The sequence below is a fragment of the Chenopodium album genome, chromosome 16, assembly GCF_948465745.1.
Source record: "Chenopodium album chromosome 16, dcCheAlbu1.1, whole genome shotgun sequence".
Classification (NCBI taxonomy): domain Eukaryota; kingdom Viridiplantae; phylum Streptophyta; class Magnoliopsida; order Caryophyllales; family Amaranthaceae; genus Chenopodium; species Chenopodium album.
The window spans coordinates 3,283,420-3,292,614 of NC_137849.1; the positions used below are offsets into that span (position 1 = coordinate 3,283,420).

Below are 9,195 nucleotides of genomic sequence, written 5' to 3' on the forward strand. Positions count from 1 at the left end.
AAGGTTGTCAAATCAAAGATAGGGAGAAACTACCAACATGCCACAAATGAGTAGAATCCGGTTTCATGATCCCCCTAGTTATAGACAACTATCTTAGCATGCTTTATCCTAGAATCAACCAAACGTAATCTCAAACCGTGCATACCATTATTACCTAGGAAGACTATTATTCAAAAGCAAAAGTCCATTGCATACAAGTCCAACATTCAAAAAGAGAAAGAGTAAAAAGAAAACCTCAAAAAGTTATGCACACCAACAAGAATAAAAGTAAGGGAAAGAAAAGAAAAGAGAAGATGGAAAACTAAGATAAAGATAAGAAAGGGAAAGAGGAAAGGGCAAAGATGCAATCATAACACGTTTACCCCAATCGACATACAAGTGGTCTAATGGCCACATCGCCAAAGACCCCAAACACACTAGGTGTTAAATTCATACATCCTCGAACCGTTCAACTTCCCCTAAATCTAATCCTAATCTAAGCAACCAAGAAAATAAAGAAGTGAAAAATAAAAGGAGTAAAATAAGAAAGGCCTCACCAAGCGTCCGTGCTAGACTAAAGTACCCAAGGAGTAGGAACGAGCTTCTCCAAAAGGTTCCGCAATCCAAAGCATGAGCTACGAACAAGGTGAGTTAAAGAAAAGAAAGCTATATATATACAAAATGAAATTGTTAGTAACTTTCAAACAAAAGCAAACAATAAAACACTTAAACACTAACTATATACAAAGGCCTAGAAAAACCTATCATCATCAAAACCAAAAATTTTTCTTCAAGAAGTTCCCATAAACATCATCCAAAGAAATAAGACAACAACAAGCAACACAACAACGAGACCAATAGCCAAAAATCCACCAAAAACCTTATCAAAAACTTCCCACCGAGCCCAAGGTGCCTTCCCCACACTAACACATCCTTTTTGACCCTCCCCCCTCACAAAATGAAAGCATCGACCCCGATGCCGACAAACATGCAAAAATAGGGAAAGGGGAGAACAAAAAAAAGGGAACAAACATGCAAAAAGGGGACTATTGGCCACTAGGGCCGGCACCATCATCACCTCCAACATCATCACCCCTATCCCAACCTCCGGTGTAACCGGGAGGAAAACCATAATGACCCTTAAATAGGTCTTGTTGGGAAGGGGTCAATTGGTCGAAAGGCTCTTGTTGAAAAAGGAGCTCGGGGTGACGGGGGTGAACATAGTAATATGCGGGATCACCCCGATAATCACTCCCCCCCGAGACCCTATAATCATAGGGCGGGAAGTTGCGCCTTGGCACATTGGGGTTCTCAACCCCGGGCCAATAAGGGTACGTAGGGAGGCCGTCACCACCCCGGGAAGGTACCGGCCCTTGTTGGGGCGGCACATAAGGGTAGTTGACCGGAGGGGCGACCTCCCCCCTACGTACACTAGCGTCATACAAGGCGCTAGTTTGATAAGATAAAGTTTGATGGTTAGAATACATACCTTGCATGCTCAATTGCATGCGCTCCATGTTGGCTCTCATGGCCTCCATTTCCCGGAGATAAGCATCTCCTTGGAAGTCTTGTTGTTGTTGTTGTTGATGTTGTTGTTGTCGTTGTTGTCTTCTCTCTCTTCTTCTTCCTTGAGCATCCTCTTGGAAATGCTCATGTTGTTGATGAAACGGCGGTTGTTGTTGTTGGTCCTCTTGTTCTTCTCCTCTTCCTTCCTCCTCCTCCTCATTGAGTCCCTCAAACCCGACTCCCTCAACAAAATTTTCATCCTCCTCCATCTCATCCTCTTCTATCCTTCCATTATCCCTAGGGACCATCCAAACATTCCTAGCTTGGCGAAAGATGGAGGTAGCGGCCGGGTTAGGGAGAAGGCAATGGTGGGTATTCCTCACTAGCCAAGAGTAAGTACCGGCTCTCCTAGTACTAGTTATGAAACGAAGGGTGTTGACCTGCTTCAAACTAATCCAAATGTCTTCACTCCCTCCAACCGGAGTGCAAGACTCTAAGAACCGCTCTTGCTTAAAATACCTCACTAGACGGGTCACCATGCCCCCACAATGAATCTCCCCCGTCTTAACCCCATGCATAATCTCCTTGCAACACTCCATGAAAATGTAGCCAAAATTTAGCCTAGACCCCAACTCCGGCTTAGTAGCCATCCACAAAACCAAGATCTCCTCTCAAGATAACTTCCCCAAATCTTGCTTATTATAAACCGAATACCCGAGAATTCTATGGAGGATCCTAAGGGCCGGATGGATAATCTCACTAGCAAGGGATATCTTTGAGTCAAACTGCTTTTTGTGGGCTATGGTTCTCCACCAAGCAACCTCATTGTACTCACTTTGGGCAAGGGAGATAAGGGGCTCGAAGATATCACCATTGGGGTTGAAGCCGAGGGCTACATTAAACTCGGCTAGGTTCATAGTGTGTTTTACATTGAAGAGTTGGAAGGAAATGATGAAGTCGGTTTCCCCCACCCTATTGAATTCAAATGTGGAGAAAAATTCAATTGAAGGCTCCAAATAGGTTCGAGGGGTAGATTTCAAAAACTCACCCAAGCTTAGGTTTTCGAGGAGTACGTCAAGGTCGTTATCTATGCCTATCTTGGCCATGTCCTCACGAAAATAATGGCGGGTGGGTCTAAACCTTCGGTCTTTCATTTTGTTATAGATGGGCAATTGTTTAGACCGGTTCCACAATTTTAGAGGTGGTAGAGGAGGAGGGGTGTCATCTTGGGTTGAGGAATGTGTTTGGGGTTGAGGGTTTGAGGATTGGCCTTGAGAAGATTGGTCGGGAGATTGGTTCAAGCGGTTTTTGCAACTCTTGACTTTCCTCAACAAATTCATTTTTACCACACAAAATTCACAAAAATTCACAAGAAATACTCCAACTCCCTCAAACAAACAACAAACACCTCAAACACTCACAAACCTCCTTACAAATCCAACCGAACCCCCAAAAACTACAAGGTACCTGTTTCAATCAACACAACAACCAAAATTCCAACAACAAATACCAATATCAACAATCATCCATCAAATATATGCAAGATTTATCAAGAAAAATCAACCATCACTTAAAAATACCAAATTTCACATAAATCAACCATGAAACACAAAAATCATGCTCAAATTCAAGGTAAACAAACCAATGTAAAGAAATCAAGTGAAATTGACAAAAATAATACAAAGGTTAGAAGTATACCCAGATTGGAGACTCAAATTAAGCTTAGAGCACCACACACTACCGAAATTTGCCGAAAAACCACGAGAAAATTGAGTAGGAGTGATGAAAATGGAGAAATAAGGTAGATTTTGTGAAGATTTGATGGAAATTTTGAAGAAAGGAGTAAGAATTTGATGATTTGGGGTTAGGGTTTGAGAGTTTTTAGAGAGAGAAAGGGGAAAATTAGAGAGAATATGAGAAAATAAGAGAGGAGAGAGAGAAGAAGGGGGCGCCGGGTTAAAGAAGACCCAGGAACCCGCGCCCTCTCCCGATAATGCCGCGGTCTCGGGAACTCTCCCGCGCCCGCGGAGAGACCGCAGGGCAACCGCGGGGAGTTCCTGCCCAAAATTTGCGATTTTCATACCTGATGGGTGCTGCGCCCTCTCCAAGGATGCCGCGCCCTCTCCAAAACTTCCTGCGCCCGCGGAGAGACCGCGGGGCAACCGCGGGAAGTTCCTGATCCAAAATCCATTTTTGCTTTTAAATGAGGGCCGCGCCCTCTCCAATTTTCCGAGGCCTCTCTAAACTCCCCCGCGCCAGCGGAGAGACCGCGGGGCAACCGCGGGGAGTTCCTCATTGGTTTTGCCTTTGAAAGGTGAAGAGGCCCCCGAGGTCTCTCCAAGCCCTCGGGGAGCCCTCTCCTCTGCACTCTAAACTCTTCATAAACCCCTTCTTTCCAACAAGTGATGACAATAGGCAACCTACAAAACAAACATAAAACCAACACAACATAAGATCAAAAATTAATCAAGGAAAATTAAAAGAAAAGAAAAGAAAAATGAGATGAGAATCCGGGTTGCCTCCCGTAAGCGCTTTTGGTTAACGTCGTTAGCTCGACGTGCACCACCCTCTCAAGGTGGCTTGAAAAGAATCATTTTGTGAACAAGACCAACAAACACTCCATCAAAGTACTTCTTGAGCCGATGACCATTAACCTTAAATGAAGATGAGGAATCTAAAGGAGAAATCTCCACGGCACCATTACCAAAAACATCCTTCACCAAGAATGGACCACTTCATCTTGACATGAGCTTTCCGGGGAACAACTTCATTCTAGAATTGTAGAGGAGGACTTTGTCACCTACACAAAACTCCTTTTTCTCAATCAACTTGTCATGAACCTCTTTGGAGCGAGCTTTGTAGGTGCTAGCACAATCGTAAGCATCAAGCCGAAGTTCCTCTAACTCATGAAGATCCAACCACCTCTTCTCTCCCGCACTTGCTAAGTCAAAATTGATCTTCTTAATGGCCCACAAGGCACGATGTTCAAGCTCAACCGGGAGATGGCATGATTTGCCATAGACAAGGCGATATGGAGTGGTACCAATGGGTGTCTTAAAAGCCATCCTATAAGCCCAAAGAGCATCATCCAATTTGTCCGACCAATCCTTTCTATTGCGAGCAACCGTCTTCTCAAGAATAAGCTTGATTTGACGATTTGAAACCTCAACTTGGCCACTCGTTTGTGGATGGTAGGGAAGCCCAAATTGTTGATTAACACCATGTTTCCTCAACATCTTTTGAAAGGCATTATGGACAAAATGAGAGCCATTATCACTTATCACCGCTTTTGGGACACCAAACCTTGTAAAGATGATTTTCTTAAACAACTTCAATACAACCTTGTGATCATTTGTTGGAGAGGCAATGGCCTCAACCCACTTAGAAACATAGTCCACCGCCACAAGGATATATTGATTCCTGTATGAAGAAGGGAATGGTCCCATGAAGTCAATTCCCCATACATCGAACACCTCCAATTATGGAGTGGTACCAAGTCGTGTGACCGATCTCCGCACCCTTCTTGTCCCTAATCTCAATCTCAAAAGCTTGCAATTCAAGCATCCATCGAATCAACCTAGGCTTGGACTCTTTCTTGGCAAAGAGATACTTGAGGGCCGCATGATCCGTGAAGACTATGGTCTTGGAACCCAACAAGTAACATCGGAATTTCTCAAAAGAGTGCACAATTGCCAAAAATTCTTTTTCCGTTGTTGTGTAGTTCCTTTGGGCCCCATTGAGAGTCTTGGACATATATTAAATCACATGAAGCTTCTTGTCTACCCGTTTCCCCAAAACACCTCCAATCGCCCAATCACTCGCATCACACATCAACTCAAAAGGAAGATCCCACCTTGGGCCTTGAACAATAGGAGTAGAGATTAGGGCCTTTTTCAACCTATCAAATGCCTTCAAACATTTGTCATCAAAATTGAACTCAACATCCTTTTGAAGAAGGTCATTAAGGGGCTTAGCAATAAGTGAAAAAATCCTTGATGAATCTTCTATAAAAATCCGCATGACCAAGGAACGATCTCACTCCTTTGACATTCACCGGAGGTGGAAGTTTCTCAATCACTTCTATTTTTGCCTTATCCACCTCAATGCCTCTATTTGAAATCTTGTGCCCAAGCACTATACCTTCCTCCACCATAAAGTGGCACTTCTCCCAATTCAAAACAAGATTGACTTTCACACATCTTGCCAAACACTTCTCAAGATTCACAAGGCACTCCTCAAAAGAAACACCCCCCACCGAAAAGTCATCCATAAAGACCTCCATTTCTTCCTCCAACATATCTCCGAAAATACTCATCATGCACCTTTGGAAAGTAGCGGATGCATTGCATAACCCAAAGGGCATTCTCTGGTAGGCAAAGGTCCCATAAGGACATGTGAAGGTGGTCTTTTCTTGATCATTGGGGTGGATAGGGATTTGGAAGAATCCCGAATACCCATCGAGGAAACAATAAAACTTGTGCCTTGTTAGTCTTTCAAGCATTTGATCAATAAATGGAAGAGGAAAGTGATCCTTCTTGGAAGATGTGTTTAAACGTCTATAGTCTATACACATCCGCCAACCGGTGACCGTCCTAGTTGGAATGAGCTCACCCTTCTCATTCTCAACCACGGTCATGCCCCCCTTCTTTGGAACGACATGGACGGGAGAGACCCACCTAGAGCTAGAGATGGGGAATATGATTCCCGCATCCAATAGCTTGGTGATCTCCTTCTTAACTACCTCTCCCATTTAGGGATGTAGTTTCCTTTGTCGTTCGATAGAGGGAAGGGCGCCTTCCTCAAGTGTTATGTGGTGTTGGCACAAGGCGAGGCTTATACCTTTAAGGTCATCAATTGTGTACCCCAAAGCACCTTGGTGTTTTCTCAAAACACCACATAACGCTTGAGCTTGGCTCACGCTCAAGGATGCACTAACTATCACGGGGTAAGTGGAATGAGGGCCCAAGAATTCATACCTAAGGTGTGATGGTAGAGGTTTGAGCTCTACCATAGGCACACCATTACCTTCTTTTGATGTGGCCGCTTGCAAAGCTTCATGGCTTGAGATTTTCAAGCACATTTGCTCATCCACTTCCTCCACACTCCCATCAAGTAACTCCTCATATAAAGTCATCTCTTTGCATGATGCACCTACTTTGTCTTTGTTCAACAAAACATTCTCAAGAGCATCGTTAGAAGTGAGAAAGTGCTCATGCATGGAAGACACAACAATATCAAGTGAATCAATCATCATACAATTTTCCAAAGAAGAACATGGATACTTCATGCTCTCATTCAAATCAAATTCTATAACCTCTTCTCCTACCTTAAGGGAGATCTTTGCACTCCTCACATCAATCATGGCTCCCGAGGTAGCAAGAAAGGGTCTACCTAAAATGATTGGAATGGTAGCATCTTCATCCATTTCTAGAACAACAAAATCCACCGAGAACACAAACTTTCCCACCCTCAAAGGGACATCTTCTACCTTACCTTTTGGAAATTTGATTGACCTATCCGCTAATTGCAAGGTAATGTTAGAAGGTAAGAGTTCCCCTAGCTCAAGTCTTTGATAAACCAAATATGGCATTAGGCTCACACTAGCTCCCAAGTCACATAAAGCATTATCAATTTGCATCTTGTTAATGGCACAAAGGATGGAGAAGTTTCCGGGTTCTTTCAACTTGGGTGACATTTTGTTCATGATGATAGCACTACAATTTTCGGTCAAATTGATGGTCTCCACAACCTCACAAGTTCTTCTCCCACTCAAAATGTCTTTGAGGAATTTGGCATAGTTTGGCATTTGGTTGATCACATCGGTAAAAGGTAGAGAAAGATGAAGTTGTTTTAGCATCTCAATGAATCTCCCAAATTGTTCATCCAATTTGTGTCTCATGAATTTTTGTGGGTAGGGGAGCTTGGGTCTCACAATTTCTTTCTCTACTCTCACCTCTCTAGGTGTCTCAACCACAACCTCATCCAATGATGCCCTATCTCCCTCATTCTCAACCAAAACCTCCTTAGAAATCTCCTTATCTACACCCTTCCTAGGCAATCTCTCCTCAAGAACCTTTCCACTCCTTGTAACAATAGCATTCACGGGTTTCTTGGGATCAAGACCTTGGGAAGGTAAAGAAGAAGGGCTTGCATGATCTTTCAAGGCATTAGCAAGTTGAGAGATTTGGTTTTCAAGCATTTTATTGTGGGTCATCATTTCATTGAATTTTTTATCACTAACGGCCATGTATGTGTTCAACAACTTGGTTTGATTCTCAATTATTTCTTCCAAATTAGTTCTAGGTGAAGAAGGTTGTGAATAAGAACTTTCACCTTGAGTCTTTGGAACAAATCCGGGTGGGGGACCTCTTTGAGAATTATTTTGAAAATTACCCCTTCCTTGATTGTTCCAATTACCCCTATTTTGACTTTGACCATAACCTTGATTATGATTACCACTACCTTGGTTATGATTTCCACTACCTTGGTTATGATTTCCATAACCTTGGTTTTGGTTACCATAACTTTGGCCTTGATTACCATAATATTGGCTTTGATTTTGGCCACTATAACCTTGGTTATTATAGCTACCACGAGAACCTTTGTTCCCTTGGTTTCTATAACCACCACCTTGGTTATAGTTGTCAAAATTGCCTTGGCCTTGGTAATTCCTATTCCATTGACCTCTTTGATTATCAAACCTTTGAACATTGTTATTTGACACATAATTCACATGCTCACTCTCATTGTTATCAAACTCATCAACACATTCATTAGGACAAGTACTAGAATCATGATCATACGATCCACATGCATCACAAAACAAACAACCCATAGGCATATTATGTGAAGAAGGAGGGGGTTGAGAGTTAGAAGGAGTACCTCTCCCCTTAAATTGGGAGGGAAGATTCAAAGCTTGAGAAAAGGAAGAAGTGCTCTCCAACTTAGCTTTGATTGCGGTCACCTCCTTTCCCAAGTTTGTCATTTGGGAGGAAAGGTTGTTGATCGCATTTAGATGGTCCACCGAGTACAATGAAGATTGCTTGCTTGAAGAGTCCCTCTCCCCATCTTGACAATCCCTATAGTATGTCACCACGTCCTCAATGATGTCCACAACTTCTTCTTCGGTCTTGTTCATGATAGGGCCCCCGGCCCCTTCATCAAGGCATGACTTGCCTTGAGGACTTAAACCGCCATAGAAGATTTGGATCACTTGGTATGTTGGGATTCCGTGGTGAGGGCACTCCCTTTGATACTCTTAAAATCTCTCCCATGCTTCGTAAAGGCTTTCACTTGGCCTTTGCTTGAACCCTTGAATCAAGGCCCTTGCCTCCACCGTCTTCTTTTGAGGGTAGAAGCGGGACAAGAAGGCCTTTGTGACATCGTCCCAAGTTCTCAAGGAGTTGGGCTTCACCTCTTTGTCTAGCCACTCCAAAGATCTTCCTATGAGAGAGAAAGGGAACAACTTGAGGCGGATGAATTCTTGAGAAACCCCATTGACTTTGATGGTGTTGCAATATTTTTCAAACTCCTTAAGATGGTTCAATGGGCTCTCATTCTTAGCCCCACTATATTGTCTCCTCTCAATTAAGGTGATCATTGCCGGTCGAATTTCGAAGTCATTTGCCGGTGTAGTAGGTGGAGCTATGCCGCTCTCAAACCTATATGCACCGGGCACTCCAAGCTCCTTCAAGGCCACTCTAGGATTTT

The 9,195-nt window shown here is 43.3% G+C and overlaps 1 pseudogene; it reads left to right on the forward strand.

The window, feature by feature from the left end:
* The first annotated feature begins 8,711 nt into the window (after positions 1 to 8,711).
* LOC145587131 (small nucleolar RNA R71) lies at positions 8,712 to 8,810 on the forward strand (annotated as a pseudogene).
* The last annotated feature ends 385 nt before the right edge of the window (positions 8,811 to 9,195 follow it).